Raw genomic sequence first — 26,714 nt, 5'->3', positions numbered from 1 at the left:
AACTTAGACTACATTGTTCTTATAATATTTTCAGAGTATTATGCTAGTCCTTTAAATCTGGCTGCCATTCTTTTTTATATCAATTTTATTTATTCACTTTGTATCCCAGCTGTAGCCTCCTCCCTCATTTCCTCCCAATTCCATCCTCCCTCCCTCAACTTCTCCCAAGCCCCTCTCCAGTCCGCTTATAGGGGAGGTCCTCCTCCCCTTCCATCTGACTCTAGCTTATCAGGTTTCAACAGGACTGGCTGCATTGTCCTCTTCTGGGGCCTGGCTGCCATTCTTAAAAAAAATTAGTAAGACAATTCCAACTGTTAAGCCTAGAACCCAAAGCAATGACCAATAACATAAGATATCCCCAATGGTACAATAGTGAGTAGTATTTTATGATAGGGGTAACTCACAGCTAGCTAATTGTACAAAGGCTCACCATATAAGAGGGCATCTATGCCTTGCACAGTAAAGGGAGCATTATAGTATGTAGGAAACATGGGTTACTTGTGCTCACAGATAAGCACTAAGGAACAGAGGAATAGTAAACCTTCAGAGTTGTCTTTTCCAAGGAAGAAATATACACCCCATTTTCTACCTAGGAGGCTAGGAGAGATTGTGGTTAATAGTCTGGGGACCTTTGCATTATTTGTATTTGCCAGGCAACACCTGGAACCCCAAAATCTCATGCTTATCTCAGTAATTCTGCCCACAACCTTATCTTGAACATTGTAATTTAGTCAGTCTTCAGAAACAAAATTTATGAAATATGTCACATGTACTTTACAGAGAATTTTAATGTAATCACTTAATTAAGCTTTGTTGTACACATGGGATTCAGTTAGTTACCACTGGAATACATTTTTACAAATTGCGCTATACTTAAATATGTCTGAAATAAACTACCTCGTGCCTGACTCTTTGCAGTTTTAACCAACACCAGCTACTGAGTCATACTGCGCCAGACTTCATTCTTGCCTTACAAAGATAGAATCTCTGCAGACTGTACTGTTTGCAGAGACCACACAACGGAAGAGAAAGCTGAATGCTTTTAAGAGTTATAAGAGCAGAACATCTTCTCCAAGAGAGTGTCTTCTAAATAAGTCAGGTAAGGCAATTTGGTGAAATCTCAAAGATATGACTGCCTTAACAAGAGCAGCATAATGGTTGACATGCGAACATAGGTGGGAAATTTCACAAGGCCTCACCCTCATTGAGGAGAGACCTGTGAGTAATGTCTGCTGAGAGTGGTATCTTCTGTTTCTCTTAGGGTTGAGCCACATGACACATTACTCAGCACCAAACAGTCAGACCTAAATCCGTATACTTAAAAACAACACAGAATGAACTTAACGTGTGCAACAATAATAGTGTAAGATGTATTAATTAGTGTGAGAGAGAGTAGGAGTCATATAAGAGAACTCGCTTGACAAAGAGGGGTGTGCGAAAGCTGGTGCAAACTGAGTCCTCGTGTACAATAGTACACTCTCACTTATTTTTATGACTGTCTGTTTTCTTTTTGTCTATGTTTATTACATCTACGTAACAATTTATTATATCTACTTAATAGTTTCCTTATATCTTAATATCTTAAAATGTCATCTTCACAATTTAAAATAAAATACTTTGCTACCATACTGATAGACACTAGCAGTTTGTTTCAGTGGAAAGAATATGGACTGCAGAAAATCAATTTCTATTATGAATTCAGGAGTAGTCAAACAAGAATTCTTATGCATAAACAGAGTAGCTATTATTGGAACTGTTTAAAATTAGTTGTTGCTGTTGCTTGATTTCGTACTTTTCAATATTGCCGTCATTGGAAGGTGTTATGATAATAAGCATCACTTCATTTAAGGCATTAAAAATCTCATAATGATTATCAAAAGTGTGATAATTTTTTCCTACACTAATTTACTTTCTACTAAGTTAATATAAATAATTTTATGTCATATTATAATAGTAGAGGAGACAAGTATGACGGTGAAGAGACCACAACTTTAAAAACAATGTAATAGATTTTTAAATTACTAACAGAATTATGCAAAAATTGTTCATTGGAAAACAAGTAGATGTTCATATTTTTCTCGATTAAGGAGAATAGGTGGACAGAATGTGGCATTGGAGCTAAATATTAGGGACTGAATATTTGTTTTTTTCATGAGATAATTCCATTGGTGAAAAGTTACAAAGGGAGAGATTTAAATGAATAGGGAAGTGAAATAATGAAGTAAAACATAAAGTGACATATTTAGTTACATTAAAGTTAGAGCAAATGACTCAGCCTCAACCTTATGCAGAGCAAAGAAAAGTTCCTAGCATAAGAAATCACATAAGCTAGCCTTAAAGAATAGAAATAATAGGATGCTAAAGATGTGGCTATTTGAATGAGAACTGCCCCATAAGCTAAATATTTGAATGCTTAAACCATGTTGGTAGAATTGGTTGGGGAAAGATTAGGAAAGGTGATTTTGTAAGGGTAACACTGAGGATGGGCTACATGGTTTCAAAGGACAATGCAGAGCCCAGTCTTTCTCATCCTCAGTTTTGTGATATTATACATTCCCCAATGTTTACTTACTATGTAAGTATATTTGTGTGTGTATGTGTGTGTGTATGTGTGTGGTTATTTGTAAGTCTGTGTATGTATGTGTGCATACCTGTCTATATGTTTGTGTTTGTGTGTTTGTGTATATTTATAGTCATGTGTCTGTGTATACAAACTTATCAAATAACATTGTTATATTCTGACTATTCACTGAGTAGATGGTGATTTACCATTTACTTTAAAGTTCTGGTAAGCACAAAAACTAAACTCCACACATTGTCTTATTTTTTTGCCTATGTATCATTTCCTAAAGATATACAAAAAACTCTATGGCATAGATGCAACACAATTTGGAATCCAAAGAAACGGAGTAGGCAGGTTGAAGATACAAGACATGAGAAAGTAAACTGTTTGAACAAGGGATATTTAATAGTTAAATGGGATAAAATGGGATGTCTTTCTTTCTATCTATCTTTCTTTCTTTTCTTTTTTTTTTCACTTTACATCCTTATCATAGCCGCTTCCCTTCTCTCCTCCTGGTCAACTCTTCCTCCCTCTTTCCTCTATTTCCGTTGTTCAGAAAAGGGAACGCCTGCCCACCAACAAACCCACATTGGCACATCAAGTCACATAAGAACTGAGCTCATCCTCTTCCCCTGTGCTCTGGCCAGTCAGCCTTGCCAGGAGGAAATGATCCAAAATCAGACAACAGTATCCATGTCAGAGATAGCTCTCTCCCCTTACAGGTCTCACATGGTTCTGAGCATTTTTTTTTTGGCTGTTTAATGTTTCATTATTTATTCCTGTGTTGGATAAAGCAGAGGAATCAGGTAATTAATTCTTATATCTCAACAAGTCCCACAAGGTGTACCTTGTACTTCTATTTTTTTATTAATTACAGTTTATTCACTTTGTATCCCTGTTACAAAGTGCTCCTCCCCCAGTCCACTGAAAAGGGATGTCCTCCCCCCTTCCATCTATCCTAGTATATCAAGTCTCATAAGGAGTGGCTGCACAGTTTTCCTCTGTAGCATAGTAAGGCTGCATCATCCTGAGGGAGAGGTGATCAAAAAGCAGGCCACAGAGTTCATGTCAGAGACAGTCCAAGTAGGGAACCCACTTGGACACTGAGCTGCCATGGGCTACATCTGTGCAGGGGTTCTAGGTTATCTCCAAGAATGGTCCTTGATTGGAGTATCAGTCTCAGAAAAGATCCCTGTACCCAGATTTTTTTTCTTTCCTTGTGGAGCTCCTATCCCATATGGTTCTTTCTATCTCCCCCTTCTTTCTTAAGATTTCCTGCACTCTGCCCAAAGTTTGGTTATGCATCTCAGCATCTGCTTTGATTCATTGCAGAATAGAGTCTTTCAGAAGCTCTTTGTGGTAGGCTCTTGTCCTGTTTTCTCCCTCTTCCAATGTACATCCAATTTGTCTTTCTGAGTGAGAATTGATCATCTTATATGTCCAATATTCACTTATAAGTGAGTACATACCATGCATGTCTTCCTGCTTCTGGGATACCTCACTCAGGATGATCTTTTCTAGTTCCCACTATTTCTCTACAAATTTAATGATTTTCTGGTTTTTAATTGCTGAGTAGTATTCCATTGTGTAAATGTACCACAATTTCTGTATCCATTCCTCAACTGAGTCACATGTGGGTTGTTTCCAGGTTCTGGCTATTAGAATAAACATGCTACAAACATAGTTGAGCAAATGTCTTTGTTGTACACATGAGCAGCTTTTGGATATATGCCTAGGCATGATATAGCTGGTTCTCACTATTCCTAATTGTCTGAAAAAGCTCCAGATTTATTTCCAAAGTAGCTGTGAAAGTTTACAATCCCACCAACAATGGAGGAGGGTTCCCCTTTCTCCACATTTATTCTTTTAAAGGCAAAATTTGGTGTGACAAAGAGCACATATTCAGTATGAATTAACAGTCACATTTTCTAGATTGGATGGCACAAAACATATTTTGTTGTGTGGACATTAACTGAAAAATGGCAAAGATTTTAATTTTTTTTAAGATTTTAAATTTTGAACTAAGTTATTAGAAGTCATTAAGAAAGAGGACTAGCTAAAATATAGCTTGACAATTGTTTAGACAGATTTGCAGCACAGGAAAAATTCTCATGTTGTATGCTAGTGACACAAAGTCCAGCATACTTTCATTGACAGCCAGGTTGAGCGATTTGCCATAGGGTATCAATTTGCTCCTGCAAGAGGTCAATCCTCTGATTGAACACCATCAAGCTTCCTTTTACTTGAGCATTAATTCCTTTATGTACAACTAAGGCATGAGCTACATTGGCTAGCTCTTTGGGTGGATGACACCTAAATGAACATCAGTACAAAGTCCCAAATTTATTTCTAATATCAGAGATCAGACCTCTACTCTTGCCTGATGCGTCTAAAACAAAAAGGGGGAACTGTAGAGAGCTGCGGAATGCTATGACTTAAAGATGGAGCTGGTTTCTGCCTTCCACCTTCCCGATGGTGAGTGCTCTCTGTCACGAACAACTCCACATTTGGCTAAGGCTGAGGATCTGGCTTGCTTCCATGTATGTGGACCTATCTTCATTGCCCCCGTGGCACGCCTGGGTTGGCTACCCAGAGGCTATTTAAGCTGTGGGCTGGCTTTCCCCAGGGTCCGAGGATTGTTCAAGGTTCCTGAATAAACTGCATTGAAAAAAAAAAAAAGAAAAGAAATATTGGAATAAATAAATAAATAATTTAAATAATCCCTATTAAAAAAAAAAAGAAAGAGGACTAGCAGAAATTATTTGCTTTAAAGACCTTAAATTCAGGTCTTGACAGGGTCAAGAGATCAGTGAAAATTAACAAGACGCTTATCAGCACTCTTCATAGATGGTCTAAATTCTTAAAAATGTGCTCAGCACAATGTATGGTATAAAATAAGAATATTTGAGCATATTGAAAAATAATTCTCTAAGATGACAAACTGGAAGTATTCTTTCAAGAAAAACTATCTATCTATCTCTCTATCTGTATTTGTCTATAGGTCTATACAAATATACACATATATATAAAACATATATTGAATATGTTTTAGTACTGTAGAAATATTTTGAATCAACATTTATACATTTAATATATGTTTATTCATATAAAATGTGTACATTTACTAAATTATATGACATATGCTTTTACCTATATTATATATAGTAAACATATTAGAAGGAGTTGGAGGGAGAAATTAGGTGTTATGATTAATGTATAACATTTATTTAATACATGTATAAAATTTTTTAATTTAAATCTAATATATTTACATACAATATACATATTCATTGTATTATAACAGTGTATAAGATTTTTCAGATATAGACTAAACTATAGTATCTGATGGATACTTCTATTATAATTACTTTGGCCCTGTTTAATATATTACACAATCTATTTTATTATCTATAAAAATGTAAATGTGCATTCTTTTTCAAGATATACTAAAGTATTTGTTCATTCTATAAAGAAAACAGTGCAACCAGCCCTGATGAGATCTGATAGGCTAGGGTCAGATAGAATGGGAAAAGGACCTCCCCTATCAGTGGACTAGTGGAGGAAAATAGGGGTAGAAGAGATAGGAAGGGTGGGATAGGGAGGAGATAAGGGGCACATCTGAGATACAAATCCAATAAACTGTAATAAATAATAATAATAATAAAATAATAAACCATTCACAAAATTTGTAATATGAACCATAACCAAAAATAAAAAAATCTAATACAAGTGAGAAAAGGAAATGATAAAAATAGCAAATACAAAGGATGCCAAGAAAGGAGAAACAAAGGAACAAATGGCCCAGGAAATTGAAGAGCAATGAAGAAGTTTCAAAACCAGCTATAAGGGCAATATGTTAAAAGTAAATGGCCTAATTATTACAATGAAACATAATTGTTTTTGATGTTGGAATATTGATGACCCACCCAGACCTCATGTTATTTATGCTCAACACATTGACCAGTCAGGAGTCTCTGTATGAGCCTTCCACTCCCCACTGTCAGAGAGAATCTTCTCTGATCAAAGCAGAAATCATCACGTGTACAGGTTTAAATGTAAATGTTTAGAAGGTAGACCAAGAGCGCAAGTACTTAACAAAACAGTAGCTTCTCCTCTGGTGCTGAGAGCCTCTTCGGGAACGAAATCTTGCTTAGGTTTATATAAGCATGAACAGCTTCATATCCAACTGAAACCCCTATAAGCTTCATGTCACTGTTTCACCAGGGAGCTAGCATACTTGCACCATTCAATGTTCAGGGAACTTTGTCTTTTAAAGTTACGGGAAGAATAGAAGAAGTGTGGAAAGGACAGCTGTGACCTGGCATAACTGTTGCACACATCAACTCAAAACATCTGCCGTTAATCTGAGCAAGTCCTGCACAAAATCAAGCTATTGAAAGAATTCCAGCACAGAAGAAGCAGAAGCCACACCCCTGTAGAGAGAGCTACTGTTATTGCTGGCTTCTGAGGAAGGGCCAGTCACTCTGCTTTGAGGTTGTGGCAACTTACAGCTCAATCATGTTCCAGTGAATGACTATACACCAGTGTACATAATTGGACTCTAGTTATTCATGAGACAAAACAAAAAAAAAAAAAATGAAGAGGACATGAAGTTGGGGATAGTGATGGAGCTAGGGGTCCTAAGAAAAGTAAAAAGGGAGAAGGTGGATGTATATAATTAATATATACTATACATAGAATATATATATATATCAAAAGTTAAAAGGCTAAAAGTATTATCTTTTTAAATAAATTTCTGCAATGATTCTTGAAATAAAACTGATGTCTCAGTTATTCTAAATATAAACAAAATAGAGGATGTGAACACATAAACAAATTTAAAGTCAGTAACATCAAGAATTATGCCCTACTGCAAAAGTCTAACTCATATAGAGACTTGGATGTTTATTATAGTTTAAAGTAAAATAATATGAGTGAAATAAAATGCAAAACTAATGGTGATGGATGGCATTGCTACCATGAGTTTTTCTTTCTGAATATTAATTCCACAAAGCAAGACAGCATGTTCTCATGTTGTTCTTTGCAGAGACTCTGCAAATAAAATCTGAATTTCTTCTTTTGGTTTAAAGGATAACAATTTTCTGAGGGTCTATTCTCTCCATTCAGAATGGCAGTATTCTGAATTGTGCATACCTCCCTTTATTGTGTTACTGAACTCATATTTCACGAACAGTCCTAACAAACATTGCTATTTGTCTTGTTAATTTTATTCCCATGTTGACACAATCAGTGGTCATCTTGTCTAGATCAGAATGGCCTGTGATCATATGCATGGGACATTTTCTCATTTGTTAATTTGTGTAAGAGCAATTAGCTGGTGGATCTATTTGATGTAACAAAGCTAGATGAACCCGAGCTGTCAAGAGCAATCCACTAAGTAGCCTTCCTCTCAGGTTTCTTCCCTCCCTTGTGATGGACTTTACTTGGACATGTGTAAACTGAACCACTCCTTTTCCTTCACCAAATTGCTTTTAGTCGTAGTGTATATCACAGGAAAAGAAAACGGAACTAGAACACTGTTTAATGCAATCCCAAATTTGAAAATGATCTATAACATGGTATTTTAACTTGATGTGAACATATGCTAGCCCTGGCCAGGAGACAAGCATAAATGTAGTATACTATAAAGTAACATAAGCAGGTTAATGGGACTGAAAGAAATTTTGAGGTAGTCTTAGACTTTGTCCATTGAAGATGTGAATCTGCCTGTTTTGAAGGTATCCTAAATTGATCACTATTTAACGCATACATAAATAAAAACAGCACGTTATATCAAATAATTTTATGAAAATATTGTCAATCAAAATAAACAAATACTAAAATTAGTAAAATGTAAACATTTTAATTTTGTTACTAGTTACTTATATCCAGACATTCAACTGAGCTTGTTAGCACTTAACAAATTTAAATCTCCCAACTCCAGTGACAGAAGCATGGGGATCTCTGTGGGTCAGAGGCCAGTATGTTCTATACAGTGAGACCATGCAGCAGGGTACAGATGTAGGAATGGGTCAGAGAAGAGCTTGGGGAAGGAGTGGTGACTAAACACAAAAAGGATCTATTATCTGACCCTGTCGATGAATTAATAAATTTATATGTTTAAACAAATAAGTAGAGGACACAATATGCCAGATTAGCTGTAGTAACAATGTCATTTTCTTATAGGATCTTCATGTGTTCTCATCATCCTTGAAAGAAACAAAGAACAATCATGATGTTTTACACACACGCACGCACACACGCACATACTCACACACACGATACAGAAATAAAGTGAAAGTTCCACATCAATGCATTTCATTAAAAAAGAAAGTGTGCCAATGACAAAACAAGGTTAAGCACAGAAGGGCAGAAAGTTCACAAGCTTTTATTCTAAATATGGATTGGCTATGTCTATTCCTCCACTAACTGTGTTCTGACCTCAGTGTTTCAAGATTGGCTAATTCTAGAAGAAAAATCAAGGAAAATAAATGTAAGGAAACAGGAATCTGTTGATCACTTAAGTCACTCAATTTTTCAGATTACAAAAGGGCCACAGTTTAAGAATAATTTTACCAGGTTTGTGGGGGAAATTGAACCATTGGCTTAAATTTTTTATTAGGTGGGAAAGATAAAAAGATTTTCAGAAAAGTATTAAATGTTGGAGGAAAAAAAAAACATTTGACTTTATTGTTCTAAACAAAAGTTTTACAGTATTTCACAGAAAAAATTGATATTGATGTTTCTTACATTATTTCTTTCTCTGTAATGTGAAACCACAGGTTGGAAAACACAAAATAACTGCTTGAGACCAAACAGTTTACAAGCACCAAAATTTAGAATTATTTAAATTATCAGTTGTAATTTTTCTAAAGAGCACAGTTAAAAAAGCACAATAAATATTTATACCTAGAGAATAAAGTCTGATATTCTTTATGTAATGTGCTGGAAATAACACATTACTCATTTCAATCACTTCTATGCTTTAGTGATGGTAATTTGTGAATTGCATGTTACTGTTCTAGATCTAATTCTTTACCTCTTGGACAAGAAAAAATCATGTATAACATTATGTTTACAGTGGGGCTCAGGGGAGCTAAATTTACAATGTAGCTAATATCATATTTGGGTATAAAAAGTTTGTAGGGTTTGTCCTTCTGTGTGTATGTGTATGTGTGTAGTACACATGTATATGAATGTATTTCTGTGTGTGTGAATGTGTATGTTTGTGGGTACTCCGTACGCTGACACTACACATGGGCCAACACATGTATTCAGCTTTTGCTGGGGTTAAGGGATCTGAATTTCAATTCTAAACTTCTGAATTAATTTCTCTAGTCTCTTTAATCTCTTAGTAGTTATATTATTTAAAATAATACACCAGTTATGCTTGAAAAATTATAACAGGAGTATGTCTTCAATTTGCACTGCACTTTTAGTATCTGAGACTAATAAACCGATATTATCATATAGATGTGGTACACAAATAGCTGAATTTGTAAAATAAAGCTTTGAACAATAACATATTTCCTTGTAATATGTGCTAATATTTATACCGTTAGACATTTCTCTTTATTGTAGTAAATAAAAGAATAAAATGAGTGTTGGGGTATAAAATGTTCATTATTAGCTCTAAAATAATCATGGTGGTATTATTTAACTCACTATCACATATAACAAGACTTAGACATCTGTTTGATTTTATACTTGCCTTGTTTATCTTGGGTTGGGCAGATATTTCTATATACATTGTCTGAATCACTTCATCATTCATCGCCTAATCCCCATCCAATGGCATCCTCCTTTAACCATCCTATCTTTCCATCTATAATCTATTTTTAAATTAAATTTTTATTTTTTATATTAATTACAGCTTATTTACTTTGTATTCCAGCTATAGGCCCCTCCTTCATTCCCTCCCAATCCCACCCTCCCTCCTTCATCTTCTCCCATGCCCCTCTCCAAGTCCACTGATAAGGGAGGTACTTCTTCCATTCCATCTGACCCTAGCTTATCAGTTCTCAGCAGGACTGGTTACATTGTCCTCCTCTGTGGCCTGGCAAGACTGCTCTTCCCTCAGGGGTGTGTGTGGTCAAAGAGCCGGTCACTGAGTTCATGTCAGAGACACACCCTTGTTCCCCTTACTAGGAAACTCACTTGGATACTGAGTTGACATGGGCTACATCTGAGCAGGGGTTCTAGGTTATATCCATGAATGGTCCTTGGTTGGAGTATCAGTCTAAACACTTGCTTTTATTCTTCATCTGAGCCTTTTCATACCATTATTGGATTCCTTCCCCCAATCCCCATGAGGTTTCTTCTCCATCTTCTTCCTCTCTTCCCATCTATCTGTTTTCCAGGATTCTCTCTTGAAAACCAGAAGGTTGGGAACCTTAGCCACGCCCACCCCATTCTGTCCTGCCCAGGTGTAGGCTGTTTAATCAACTAATCAATCAGATAAGTCTTAGGCAGGTTTATACAACAAAAAGAGATGAAACTAGGTCTAAAGGGCCAGTAACACACATCAGACCAACCTCCAACACCTCTTAATCTTTGATGTTACACAGATATGTTTAGTTTTTAATATTAATTAACTCAATTTGCATCACAGCTATAGAGCTCTCCTTCCTCTCTTCCCAGTCCCACCCTCCCTCCTGCACCATCGCTCCCCTATTGCTCAGGATAAGGGAGCTCCCCATTAAAGGATTATAGATGGCCTGTCTTCTAGGATGAAAAGGCTTGCAACCTTATTTATAAGCCAAGTGACTTATTGAAAATTACAAATCTCTGCTGTCTGAGCCCTGGAATAGATCATCTACATAATTTGGGTACTGGTAATGTTACAATGAATGTCATGAACCTTTCAACAAAAAACACAGAAAAGGTAGAATAAAAAGCATGTTCATTAGAGTAGCCTGGAAATTGGCACCTGGGAGATAAAGACAACAGAGGTAATTACATTGTCCTGAAGGATTAAAGAATACAGAAAAAAAATGGAATTTTTAAAATATTATCTATCTATCTATCTATTTATTTATTTTTTATTGCAATTTATTCCCTTTGTATCATCCAGACTAAGACACCAAGGAACACTGAACTTGACATTGCTGCCTGGCTTATGCTGATACTTGTACTAGACAGACAACACAAGAGTCAATAGTTTGTTCTGTTAGTTGGTTTGAAATGAAATTCTCAGGTCACTTTTACTTTCACTCTCACTCTAAAATTAGATCTTCAGGGTCTTAACGAAAGATACACAGCCTATCTAGTCTTATTGTCTGTTACTGTTTTTCAGAGTGTGCTGTATGCAGGAAGCTATTCCTTGTGTGTCCTAAGACTTTATTTAGTATTTAAACCGGAGATTGGATCTGTTTAGCTAAGACACACAGGTATATGTAAATATACTTTTTAATACATTTGCAACAGTTTAATTCAATGTCTTGCAATATTACATAGACTTAAAGCAATTAAATTATGTATATATATATATTTATATATATATATTTAAATTAGCAAAGTGGCTCATGCATTTAATACAAGCAACTGAGAACTTGAAACAGGTGAATTGCTATGAACTTCAGACAGTCTGGACTATTTAAGGAGACTATCTAAAAACAAAACAAATTAATTTAAACCCAATAGTGAAAATAATGGGCCACTAAGAATCATTTTATCCTCTAAAAAATGGGAAATGTAAAAACTAATAGGTTTCTTTCAATGTGAATATCACAGAGGTGTGCTGTACTACCTCAGAAAGCTCTACAAGGAAATACCATGAGTAATTCTAATCACCACACTCACACAGGTAAATACAAACTTATTTGATGGACAATCATTCTCGGTTCACTACAATTTTTGCAAGCAATCATGTGAGGATTCTTTAGAGGCTGTGAGATAAAATCTGTACTTTTTAACAACTAAGTTGTTAAATTTTCTAATTTACTGATGAAATACAAGAGATCTGTTGAAATAAAGAGATCACAGATCAATCTGAATGTTGAATAAAAACATATAATTTAATTCATTCTTTATAGTTAGGAATTTCTAGGAGCAAAATGTCAAAAGTAAATGAGAAAGTGTTGTATCTAGGAAAATAGATACTGAGTTTTCTGTTAGAAGCGTTAATAATGAACTACAGTTTCTTTATGAAATGACTTTTAGATAACCAAGGAAGTGATGTTTTATGGGTGAAACCTAATATGTAAAATAATGCTCAAATTGAGTTGGAACACGGATGTTCTTTATGTCACTACGTTCTTAATTATTATTTGTTGCTGTGATGTTGTTTTTGTTGTTCAATACTGAAGATTTAAATCAGATATTCCTGCCTACTGAACACTGTTTTTAGTCTTAAACTATTTTTGTGTATACTTCTTCATGCATGAACCAACATGTAATGAATGAAAATAAATGTGTGTCATGATCATGTTTTATTATACCAGCTCAAACTTGATACACATCTTTGAACATACACTGAGAATATTTCTGAACTTGGTTGCAATATGGGAAATAAGGCATCAGAAAATTCTATCTCTTTTTAGCCATCAGTTATTCTGAATGTTGAGCTGTGATGGGGTAACAGCATAGAAACCTGCTCTAAGACTGAAGAATTCTGCAGGATTTCCATAACCCTATGGTAAGTGCTGGAAACTTAAATGTTGGTTAGTCCCAGAATGCAGAGGGATATGACTGTCCCATTTTTATAATTGTTTATAAAATTCCTAATTAAAGTTTTTCATGTTCAATGAAAATAAACATATAAATATAACTGTTGGAGGTTGGTCTAATGCTGATTACTGTCACTCAAGATCTGGGTACTGCACAGCAGATACACCCATCCCTGTTTGTGTAAACCTGCCTAAAACATGATACCTGATTGGTTCGTTAAACAGTCTATACCTGGGCAGGGCAGAATAGAGTAAGCAGGGTAGGAATGGGCTAGGATTCCACAGCTTTTGAGGAGAATCATGGAAGACAGACAGATGGGAAGAGAGGAGGAAGAAGAATACCATGATGGTTAGTTGGAGAAAGAAAGACTTGGGTGAGGAGAAAAGACTCCAGTAATGGCATGAAAAGGCCCAGATGAAAAATAAGAGCAAGTATTTCTAAGATTATGGATGGAAGCTGGGATGGTTAATGAGAATGGCATTGGATATGACCTGGCAAGTGGATGGTGAGGTGATTCACACAGGGTAAGTAGGAATATCTGCCCTGACCAAGCAATTATAAAATCTAACAGGTATCTGTGTCTTTTATTTGTGATAGCGGGTTAGATAATACCATTGTGATAATTTTAGGGATGATAATAACATCATTCAGAGGGGATTCCCACAAAACAGGATGTAAGACTATTCAAACATACCTAGCTTTATGTCTTGTAGCCATGGTAGAAGATTTGAGATTTTTAAACCTTAGAAGGTTTGATTTAACAAAGAGAGTGAAAAATGGTGGGATTGATATTAATGGCTTTTGGAGTGTGAAAAGAAGGAATTTTTGTCTTTGCTGATTTTCTAGTATAATTTAACCTCACATATTATTGTTTTCTTGATTTTAATTAATTAATTACAATTTCTTCACTTTGTATTCAGGCTGTACTCTCCTCCCAGTCCCACCCACCCTGCCTCCCTCTTCTGCACCTACGCCCCTTCCCTAGTGTACTGAGAGTAGAAAACCTTTCTTCTATCTGAACTTACATATTATGAGTAAGCACATGGAGTGGAGTAGATCTCTTCCTAACAGAGTTGTGCAAAGCTGCTGCGAAAAAGCATCATTGTTTATTATTTTTCTACTTATTTCTGTGTGTGTGTGTGTGTGTGTGTGTGTGTGTGTGTGGTGTGGTGTGAGCTCAAGGGCACGTTGAAGATCAAAGACTTCTACCTTGTGGGCATATGGGTACTGAGGATCAAACTATGGTAGTCATGGTTAGTGACAAGAGCCTTTACCCACTGAGACTTCTTGCCTGTCCAAGCATTTTAATTTCAACTGTCATGTAGTGATCATGCTTTGTCAGTAATAGATAACATGCATTCTAAGAAGAAAATTAAAAAAAAAACAAAAAACACAGACAGAATATATATATCTGCAATTAATTGTACTTACTAGAACTTCTCAAATACCAACTATTAAAGAAAGGTTAATTCATCATAAGATGAAACAATCATATCAAAATTGGACAAAGCAACGCAACAGGAAGAAAAAGAGTCCCAAGAGCATGCACAAGTGTCAGAGGCACACTCATATATACAGTCAGAAGTCCCATTAAAATGCTATGCTAATAGCTATAATATATGCACAGCAGACCTGCTGCAGACTCTGTAGGCCCTGTGCTTACTGCTTTGGTGTCCTGTGGGCTTTGCTTAGTTGATTCAGAGGCCCCTGTTCTTCTGGTGTCCTCCATTCTCTCTGACTCTTAGAATCTTTCTGCCTCCTCTTACCTGGGATTGCCTGAGCTCTGAGGGGAGGGATTTGTTGGAGACTCTCTCTCTGCTTGATGTCTGGTTGTGGGTCTCTTGCATTCTCCCCCCTCCATGCGCCTGCTGGTGGAAACCTTTCTTGATAACTAGATAACATATTAATTTATATATATTTATATATATATAATATTTATATATAAATTATAAATTTATTATTTATATATTATTTATATATTTATATATATAAATTAGCAATATATTATATATATATTTATATATATAATATATATTACCATATTTGGCTATAATTCATTAGAAGGCTGTTCTTTCCTTTCTTTTTCCTCCTCTTCTCATTTTTTATTTAATTATTTTAACTTTTGTTTTATTTTTTTCCTTTTTATTTATTTATTTTTAAGTTTATTACAATTTATTTACTTTGTATCCCAGCTTTATGTAGCCCCCTCCTTTGTCCCATCCCAATCTTGCCCTACCTCCCTCTTCTCCTCCTATGTTCCTCCCTCATCTACTTATAAGGGAAGTCCTCCTCCCCTTTCCTCTGATCCAAGCTTATCAGGTCTCATCAGGACTGTCTACATTGTCTTCCTCTGTGGCCTGGTGATCAGGGAGAGGTGACCAAAGAGCCAGCCACTGAGTTCATGTCAGAGGCAGTCCCTGTTCCCCTTTAAAAAACAAAATTAATATAGGATAAGCACACTAATTTTTTTAAAAAAATTAATGTATTCATTGTACATTCTGATCATAGCCCCATCCCTCATCTCATGATGGTCCCTTCCTTCCTTCTTCCCTCCCTTTCCCTCTTCCCTAGTTCTCAGAAAGGAGAAGCCCTCCTCCACTACTAACTGACACCAGCATATCAAGTCAAATGAGAGAAAAAGGGAGCAGATCCAAAGGGTAGGGAAATTGGGAAGGAACTGGGAGTAGTAAAGGGAAAGAACATTATAAAAAGGACATATTTTATGCAAAAAGAATCTACTTTCAATAAATAAAATGATGGAAGACAAAGAACAAAATTTTTAAACATTTATTTATGAAGGTGACAGTAAGAAACAATTTACTTAGGTAACTAAATTTACTTAGGTAACATGGAAAATTCTCATCCTGATTCTGTTAAGTGCAAACTTCCTGTTGGGGTCTGGCAAACCTGATCATATCCAAAGCATGTTTGTGAGTGTTTCACTTTTGATTATACTTTAAAGAATGCAGAAGTGAAGGGAAAAGTAACTGAGTTAGGGTATGCAGAAGAAAATGCAAAGGGTTTTGTGTGCCATTTGGATCAGTAATGACTACATGGCTGTTGTTGTTGTTTATTTTTTTCTTTTTCTTATTTGTTTGTTTATATTTTTGGGAAACCAGGGACTTCACAATCAAATACTGTAATGACTGCCCAATAAACATCTAATTAATGTGAAATTAAATAAAAATTAAGAAAAAAAGAAAAACAAATAATGATGTAAATGACACTTCTATGCAAACATATTTGCATTCTTATTCTTTTTGTAAAGCATTAAAAGTTAGTCTTGAGCTGTGGCTTAGCTTAGATGCAGTATTCTTGCTTGGTGCTTACAAACTCTGGTATTTATTTAATCTTCAATAATTTAAATGAGAAAGAAAAGAAAAAAAAGAAAGTTTCATACATGCTGGACAAGATTCTGGGCAATGTTACCCTTTGGACATGATATGGTCATTTCTCTTGAACTTTTACAGCCATGATTAACTAAAGAACAATTTCATAAGACTTGGCCCAGTAAATTAACATGTTAGGAACTGGGAAAAGGCTTATTAAGCATCATCCCTATTTAAGGATTAGCAGACAGTTAAAGGAAGAAAGTACTGATGGGTCCTTCCCTCACACCAAGACTTACACTGAATTTAGAGATCTTAGAGAAGTACCTTACGATTTCACAGCACTTTTTAAACCTAAATAGATATTTCACCATTTCTAAGAGATTTTTTCTTCTTCAGTGGCATAGCTGTCCATAGCTTGCCCATGCAGCAACCCTACTAAAACATATTAGTATTCCAAACTAGACTTCAACAGAGCTCTTTCATTGTTTTGTGCCCTGACTGCAATAAGTAAATGTTTGCTCATGTCTCCTTAATGTGATATAGGCTGCTAATTACATTTGAAACACACAAGTAGTTATGGATTTGATACCTCTTTTGTGTGTGCTTGGATAATTCCAAGTTATATTCTTTTATCAAAGCATTCCCAGTAAGAGTGAGGCCAGAAGACTCCTGAGGCAGCTATTTTTTTTTCAAACCTGCTTTCTTCCTATATTTTCTAGGATTAGTAAAAATAGCTTGAAATTAGGTTACAGAATACTCTGTTGCATTGTAGATTTTCCGCAAAATAGTCTTTTCCTTACAGCAATGTTTCAGCAGGGAGTTAAAAGTGCGTAACATAAGGGATTTAAAGCTTTTACCTGTGAATGTTTACTGTAAACCGTGATAAAATATTCTTTTTACTTCATTTTTCTCAACTTACATACAATAGTTTATCTTCCTATTAGCAAAGTATTCTCTTTAAAATGCAATTTTATTTAAAGTAACATGTAGACTGTTGGAAGTATTTCTGAAGGAACTCCTGAATTTTACATTTTTTTCCCTCCAGAAAATAGGCAATGTCCATAAAGAATTCATTAAGCTGTCCTAAACACCTAGATATCACACTCCAGAAATCTGTTCATTTTATTCTTTTCTTTTCTTTTTATATCTGCTTTTATTTTCATACAAAAAAAAAGATGCTAAATTTTCCTTCTTGCCTGACTTCTGTATGCTCATTGTAGTCTCTCCACTGCACATTCATGGTGGGACAGTTTACCAGAAACATGTTGAGTCACTCTTTTCCAATACTTTGCGTGAGTTTTTCAGACATACATTTTCATAAGGTGCAAGTCATAAATAGGTGACTTCATAATCTACCCTCCATTGATGAGATAAACTTTGCTACTTTTTTACTAGATTAACTTTTTTTTTACTTTTTTACTACTACTACTAGATTTTTTTTTCTTTTATCTGTTTTTCTTTGAAGCATTGAGTAGGATATTGATATTTTTTTTGGCGCTTAAGCTATTTACTTACTGTGACTTAACAAGCTATGATAAAGTGATCCAGACTCCCACTGTGCATTTCATCCGACTATTACTAAAGTTCTTTTCAGAAGGATTTATCTATTCATCAATATTGTTCTTATTGTGCCAATTCCAGAGGTAATAAAGAGACTTCCCTTCTGAAACAGGTCTACTTGGATGCGACGGTTTTCCTTCTTTCAGAGTCCAGCAGCACACCTCAGGGAGCTCGGCAGAGGGCTCACGTTGTTTTGTGAGGAGGCGAGGATCACTAATATTTTTGAACATTACCCAGGGAGTACAAACACTCTCAACTGTGTATTTAAGCAAAACAATGAGTGCTCTAGAAAATTCAAAAGATGTGAAATTGTTCCCTTTACAGAAAACGAACATGCCACAACTCCAATTTTTAGACATTTTAAAATTACCTTTTTCTTGAAAGCTGATTTATGTAATAAGCTAAATATACTGATGAAATTTCATGGTTATTGATGATGAATGTATTCAGGGTTCTTTCCTTTTCGTTTACTAGACTTTGAATTTGGCATTGCCTTGAAGTGGGGAGCAGGGCATTGTGCAAGGAGTACTCGCAGAATCCTTGAACAGCAGCGAGCTCCACGTGATATACATATTCCGCAGATGATTTATGGGTTACAGACGTGCTGTGACCTTTTCTCTCCCAACTGCAAACAGATTAAAGAGAGCTGATTAACCGAGCCTAAAAACACTGGGTTATTTTCTCCTATAAGGGTCTTTGGCAAATCCTCCCTCATCCCTCCCACTTTATTCACTTGCAAATCGCTCTGGCCAGAGGGGTCTGCACAGCCCGTCCTTAAACCCGGAGCCCTGCAGCGCCATCAGCTGCAATATCTTCTTATATGAGGGACGTTTCTTATTAATCAGAAACGCGGAATGGAAGCCAATCAGAGAGTTCCTTTGGTTTCCGATTCCTGCCTGTCTGAGTTAAAAGTGGTGCTGAAAGAGGAGCACAGTGAGATGCATGAAGATTCCGCTGGGAAGACACTATGAAAAGAGAAGAGAAGGAATGAGAGGGAAGCAACCACAGAATCAAGTCAACCCTGCTGAGTGAGGCTAACTCAGTTCCTTTGCTAAACAAGGTAAGGATTATTTATTCACTGGAAAACACAAGCGTGGCAGTTTTTGCTTATAATGTATTACAGATACTGATTTTCTCCTCTCAAGTATATTTTGGGGGGCTGCTCTGTTCTCTTACAATGTTCGGTGGCAGGTAATGTTTTATAAAATTTGAAAATAAAGATTAAAAGCTCAGGGTGAAACTGTGGACTGCTTTATTATCTTTTGAGGTTTTAAAATTCTTCATACCCATCAAGCTATTTTTGAGGACCTTAAATTTGCTTTCGAATTACTATTTTAAAAATAAAACCAAAGTTCAACCTGTATTAGTTCATTGTCTTAGCTTTGAATTCCATTTTTTTAATGTGAACATTTATACTCTTATTTATATGAATTTGAAATGGTCCTCTAGTTTTTCTCATAACTTTTGTTAACTACTTTGAGTCAGAATGGTGAAAATGTAAAAGCACCGTTATTCTTAATGTGAAATGTTTTGTAGATAGAAGAAATGAGATAGAGATTTGAATTATCTTTCATGTGTTTAGATTAACGTAAAAATTTTATTTGATCATAGACATTTCAGCAAATGTATGTGGTTCTCATTAATAGAAGCATTCTAAATGTACATACCTGTTGGCTGTAATTGAACAATAAAATAATGCCAAAACTTAATGAAAATGAGATAGTCTGCCAAAGGTAAAATTTGGCATTTGTAAGTTTGAAATGATAAGAAAATGTATTGATTTACTGGAGTATTTTTTTGTTCTGCCTTTCCATTGTTGAATCAATATCACTATTCACATTAAGCAATTTCTTGTAAGTACCACGATCTCAAAAATAGCCTTGATTTTTGTGTTTTACAATGTTGTTTATAATGTCTCCAGAATGATGTAGAATTTCATCACTTTAAATTGGATAAAGTTCTCAGAGACCATTATATATTAAAATGGTATAATGAAAGTTATCATCTTTGAAAAACAAGTATGTAATAATTTGTCTGATTGATATTTTGGTGAAAATAATAGAATTACAGACTTGTGAAAACTTGGTCTTTTCTGGAGATTTGTTATCATTTCATATGTTATGTTATGTTAAAAACACAAGAGATTTCCAAGCATCTTTTCCATACTATGCCCAAATTACATAGTCTGAAAATATGATTTTTATAATATCAAATAAAAGTGGTAATTTTTGTGGTGTAAGAGAGAATTTTCATTTGGCTCATTTGTGATTTAGATAAAATCAATATAATCATCTCTCTTCAATGTTCTTAATTTGGTAAAAGATGAATCACATTTTCAGATTCTCAAAGTGATCTATTGCCTAGGCAAAGCTGTGTCAAGTGAGGAATGTATCTATATGTTTCTGAAAATAGTGAATGACAGTTTTAACAGATATTATTAAAGATAAGGAAGATCAAATAGCAGGCTGCTCCATCACATATCACCAAAAACTTGGATAGAAATAAGCAGCATGTGTTTGTATTTTGTCACCAAATTTATCATCAGATGGACTGAAGTTTTCTGTAGTGGAGAGTACATATTATATTCATTTAATAGAGAAAATTAAATGTTAAACAATATCTTATATATTTATACACTCTCAAAGGAGGGAAAATTTAAAGTATAAGTTATAAGCAAACTAATCTAACAATAGTGAATGAAGTAAGATTTTAGAGAAACCAGATGGTAATAGTTTAAAAGTAATGAACCTAATGGCAATGTAACAGATACAATAATTTTAATAAGGCAATAGTAATGTAGTATAATTTTATAAGATGAAAGATGTTGTCTAGCATCATACTATTTAGCTGTCTGAACTGGTTTATATAATTGGGTCACCATTATTGTGTGTGTATGCATAATTGTAATAATAATTTATTGTGATAGCTTTTAATACCAGTATCATAATTCAAGTTACTTTAAAATTATGTTTATAAATGATGTGTTGCTTTGCATGACTTGATAAATTGTGAATAAATCAGAACTTTTTCTGAATATCTCCTTGCATGGAGGCAGTCACTTTGCATTTCTTCTGTTCCTTTGCATGCACAGCTTATTCAATACTATATCCTTTCCATAGACTTGACAGGTGAGAAGAGTTATTTTAATGTTTTTGCCTGTATGTTAACCTTTCCTTTGCGATTCTATGCGGCAGACATTATTTTCTACAATGGTTCTAGAATATATGAGGGGAGTCAACCACAAGTTTTTGGCAAGTGCTTAAAATTATGTAAAAAAAGTTATCTGAGTAACATGAAAATTTCAATACTTGCAAGAAAGAATCAATTGAAATCAAAGTTAATTTGAAGAATACACGCAAGTGTGTCATCAGCAAATGTTGGCGATCACTTATCTTCCGTGAAAGTGAGCAGCGTTGCTTGGTTATCATCTGACTTTAAAATAGATGTTTCAATGCAACTGACTGTTAGTTTGATCTGTTGGCATAAATTTTTCTCTTCACTTAAATGCACACTGAAACATATTACAGAATTAAATTTGTATTTGAAAAATATGATTCTTTTAAAAATGTTGACAATTTTGAATATTTATACTTCCACATTAATGTTTTTACATATCTACCTTTTGTCATAATTCCTTTAGAATATTAACTGTGTGGTAAACTAAGTGTGGTGAGATATTATGAATAACTCCATACTTGGCTTCTTGTGCATTTTCTACTGAATAAAGATACTTGAAGCTTAGAATCCTAAAGAAAGTAAAGTATTTGGCATAAGACTAAAAATATCAAAAGAATAAGGCTTGAAATTAACTTTCCTTTAAATTTAAGTTTATAAATAGGAACAAATTTAATGTAGACCATGAGATATTATCAAAGATTAAAACATTGCTCCCCTTCTGTGTATTTCATATTTGTTGAGAAAGCGGTTTGTCTCTTAACTAGATCCCAAGATGCTGAAAAAAAAATAACGCTGTCTTCATTTGAAGTTTTTTATAAATGTTTAGAGCTTCAGATCGAGAATTGATATTTTAATTGTATCCAGAAAAAAAAAAGATTTAAGAGCATCGGGTTAAGAACATATATAAAAGTGTTCCATTACTTATGAGAAATGGCAATGCTATCTTTAAAAATCTGTTAATGATAAAAATTTGATTAAAAAGATGGATAGATACAGATATGTAGGTAGGTAAGTAGAAAAAATGATGGCAGAGGTTGATTGATGCTAGAGATTATAAGGATGGTATATTGACAGTAGATATTGTCACTTACATGAAGCAGATGTTATGTAGATGCTGAAGATTAGAAATATGATAAATAAACAGATGGGTAATAGATATGCAATGATAGATCAGATAGAGAGATAACAAATGGAATGCAGGATCTCATTTGTGGTTTTGACCATCATGACACAGATTTGTCTTTAACAGTTCCTTTAGTTCTCTTCCTGGAACCATTATGCTCATCACTAAAGTATGCCAAGGAAGTCAGAGGGAGGAACGCCTCCTTTCACTGTAAAACATTTCCACTGCATATCTACCACCCTAATGTGCTTATTCCTAAATGTAGCACTCTGTGAGATGGTCTTTTAGCCGTTTTACAAATGCAAAGTGCTGGAATGCATGTATTCTCTGGAGCCAGACTAAGACATTTTATAGGAGCACTATTACAAAATACCTCTTCCCCCCATGTAAACATCCTAACATGGACTTTTATTATAATGTTATGCTTATTCTTAAGAATTTCATATATATATAATGTAATATAATTATATGTGCCCTATTTCCAACTTCTAATCACCTATAGCATCCCACTTGTTCTCTTCCCAACTTATGTAATTTTGTTTGTTTGTTTGTTTGTTTGATTAGCCATTAAATCCAATTAGCATTGCACATATGTGTATAGACAACACATATAGGGTTAAAGGGCTTGTTTTGTGAAAACTGATGTTACTGTGTAAGAACCAACAATAGAAATGTTATTCTTATTTTTAGTTGCCCTTATTTTTAGTGTGTGTGTGTGCGTGTGTTTATGTGTGTTTATTTTCATTTTTTTAAAATTTCTCAGGAAAGAAGATGGAGAATAGGAGAGCCCAATACTTGAGTAATATTCAAAGCTATCATTTATATTTTATTAATTTAGCAAAATGGGCATTGGTCACTTGAATTCATTCTCTTATTTCTTCTATTTGTCTCAATGAGAATAAAGTTATTGGTCTTTATATTTACAGAACTTCAAAAGAGTTTCATAAATGGGTTTAAGTGTCTTATCGTGTTTGGGGATAGGTTCTGTAATTAGAAAGATCATAAGTGACTTAATCTCATTTTTTATATTTTTGATTGAAATATATGTTATAAATTTTAATATAAATACTAGGTGCCCACAGTTGTAATTTGAAGTTTCAGTTTAAAAGTTTAATATGCTCTTATCTACACTTGAAGAAGGAGCTATGTCTGGTATTATGTATAGGAGAATATGAAGTACCAATAACATTCTCTATATTATTGCCAAATTTTCCAATACAGAAACTTCCAAACTTTCTTCATATTTTGACAGTATCAAAGGAGAGTCACACTAATAATGAAGCAATGGTCTCAGGAAGGCATTCTATCAAGAAGAGAGCCACTACATGTAACATGATGTTACATGTTGTCTAAGCAAATGAACAAGAGTCATTCATTTCTTTGGTCTAAGGAGAAATGTAGAGCTGCCTCATTCTTCAGAGGAACTTACCTGATTTTGACATTCAGAACCCATACATTGCTACTCATTAAAATTGCCCTCTGACCTATAAACACACACAGATATGCACACACACACATACCCTGTAGCTCAATATACTTCCCATATACTTTCCTCAAATGATACAAAGTAATGAAAAAACATATACTACATTTGTAAAAGTGCAATACTAGTCATTATCATTCTTTGAGGCATATCATGTTTCTAGAACCATTTATCAGATATGTGTACATCCTACACAACCTGGATAGGGAAGAATTTTATGTAATTGCTAGAAGAGGTTTATCAAATATTCACATCTATGTGTGAACATTGCTCTGTGCAATCTACAGGACTTCACATACATCAAATTTTTATTTTAAAAGATAGATAAACCATCAAATTCGAAGTAAACAGTAAAATATTTATGTCTTCAAATGATTACTTGTACTTTCAGCTGTGTTTTCATTTAAACATATATTTGCACATATTTCTACTTGATTATATGAGCATGTTTGTATGGATCCAAATTACAAAAGATTGAGGAAAATACCACAATTATTCCTATGTGTTCATAAAAGTTAATTTATAAACTTTACTTGTTTTAATGGTGAAATACAAGTCACCTTTTGTATCTGGTGGTTACAGGTAAGATATCATATAGAATGAGAAAACTAAATTAGAATATTTTTTTATTTTTTCAAGTTTAAACTGAATTATTCTGTATGTTTAGATTTAGATAATTTAGCATGCATTGGACTATTTGAAAAGCTGTGCCTAGAAATAATTGTTTCCATTTTATCTTCAAGATTCTTGAGGACAGTACAGTATATAATACCTTTGCCCACACATATTGTGGGTGGGAAAACTATTACATAAAATAGAGATTATAATGAAATGAGAAACCCTATTTATATAACCTTAGAGGCTTAGCAAACGCTAACTTAATAATTTTGCATTTGTCAGTATAAAGCCTTGATATTACATCCAGAGTTTCAAATTAATTGTTTGACCACTTTATCTATTTCAGGGTCATCTTAATAGGCACTTGATATTATTTTATCTTAATACAGGGTATTGATAATATTCTTAAGATCATATTTATTTTTATTTTAAAATTATTGTACAAATATTTAAAAAATGCAGATTAAACATCTTCCCTAGGGTCTTTCTCAGAAGTGGGAGAAGACAGGGAACCGGAAAGGAGCCTACCACAGAGGGCCTCTGAAAGTCTCTAAGCAGCAGAGTATCAAAGCAGATGCTGAGACTCATAGTAAACTTTAGGCAGAGTGCAGGGAATGTTATGGAAAATGAGGAGATACAAAGACCTGGAGAGGACAGAAGTTCTACAAGAAAATCATCAGAACCAAAAAGTCTGGGCGAGAAGGCCCTGCAGAGACCAATGCCCCAACCAAAGCCGATGCATGGAGAAGTACAACAACCCCCTGCTCAGATGTAACCCATGGCAGCTCAGCCTCTATCTAGGCTCCCTATAAGGGGAGCAGGGGCTGTCTCTCTGACATGAACTGAGTTGCAGGCTCTTTAATCACCTCCCTCTTGGAGGGACAGCCTTGCCAAACCACAGAGGAAGATGATGCAGCCAGTCCTTAGGAGACCTGATAGGCTAGGGTCAGATAGAAGAGGAAGAGGGTCTCCTCTATCAAAGGACTAGGTGAAGAGCATAGGGGATGGAGCGGGAGGGAGGCTGGGACTGGGAGGAGACATGGAAGAGGCTACATACAGCTAGGATACAAAGTGAATGAATTGTAATAATAAATAAATAAATAATTTTGAAAATATTAAAAATTCTGTGTCTTATCTGGTCATAAATTCAAAATAACTAATAAAATAGCCAAGAAAAATTATCACTATAATTTCTAGACAATTACAGTTTATTATATTATAAAATACTATTGACGGAGCTCATATTGGAATAAAAATAAATTAACTATCTGAGGAGAGATTAGTAATTTTTGTTTCTCAATCCTGTTCACATGTCTCAAAATTGGTAAATTTAAATAGTTTTGTCTCCCTTTCTGCCATTCTGTCTTTCTGTGTTTCTTTTTAAAGTAAACTTTTTAAAGTGTTGTGGTATTTTAGCACACACATCCAGCTCTGAATAGCTTATTAAACACGGTTTTGAGTTTGTCTTCTTTTCTCATACAACTATAGTTTAAAATATTCAGATTTGTGTATTTTTGACAGTAAGCACAATTTCAGGAACTAAATAAGAACCTCCTAACATAGTTATGTAGATAAATAAGAATCTCCTAACATAGTTATGTAGATATTTATTTATAAAGAGTATTCATCTATTTTGTGCTACTTTATTCTGGATTCAGATATGTGCTGTAAATTTTGACAATGAAGAGAGCTATATTTTCAAATCAGTATCACTTTACTTTGTAATGAGTTCTATAAGATGCGAATAGTGAAAGAAGTGTTCCTTATAAATATTCATGTGTTATTCTGTGTGATTCATTGAAGAAAAATTGCATTCTAGCTGCAGAGTAACAGATATATGTTTATATATTTGTTACAAATATATGTTTATATATTTATGGAATGAAGGTTTTTTTAATCAGCAATATTATGCCTAAATTTATATCTAGAGATTAGATATCCAAATATAAGTGATATATTTTAAACTCACTATTATGATTTCATACCATCTATTAAAATGGGTTTCATATACCAGATAAGTAATGTACTTTTATTTGAATAAGAAGGTTATAGTATTGGAAGAGCCATGTGATTCGAGAAGTTTATGGGTAACCTTGCTTCTTATTTTGTTTTATTTTTTGAAGTTGTTGCATGTCAAAAATTTACTTAGAGTCTCCAAATATACATATTTGAGAATGAAAATTGAAATGT

The 26,714-nt window shown here is 34.3% G+C and overlaps 1 protein-coding gene across 1 annotated transcript in view; it reads left to right on the top strand.

Moving 5' to 3' along the window:
- Cdh9 (cadherin 9) overlaps positions 1–26,714 on the top strand; it is a 230,450-nt gene that overhangs the window by 29,980 nt on the left and 173,756 nt on the right. Inside the window, exons 2-4 of the mRNA XM_060380433.1 lie at positions 919–1,099; positions 13,105–13,199; positions 18,598–19,183. The gene's annotated coding sequence lies outside the window, so the exon portion shown is untranslated. The remainder of the gene's footprint in view (positions 1–918; positions 1,100–13,104; positions 13,200–18,597; positions 19,184–26,714) is intronic.

The sequence above is a fragment of the Meriones unguiculatus genome, chromosome 3 (genome assembly GCF_030254825.1).
Source record: "Meriones unguiculatus strain TT.TT164.6M chromosome 3, Bangor_MerUng_6.1, whole genome shotgun sequence".
NCBI lineage: Eukaryota > Metazoa > Chordata > Mammalia > Rodentia > Muridae > Meriones > Meriones unguiculatus.
This window is presented reverse-complemented; position numbering and strand designations above follow the sequence as displayed.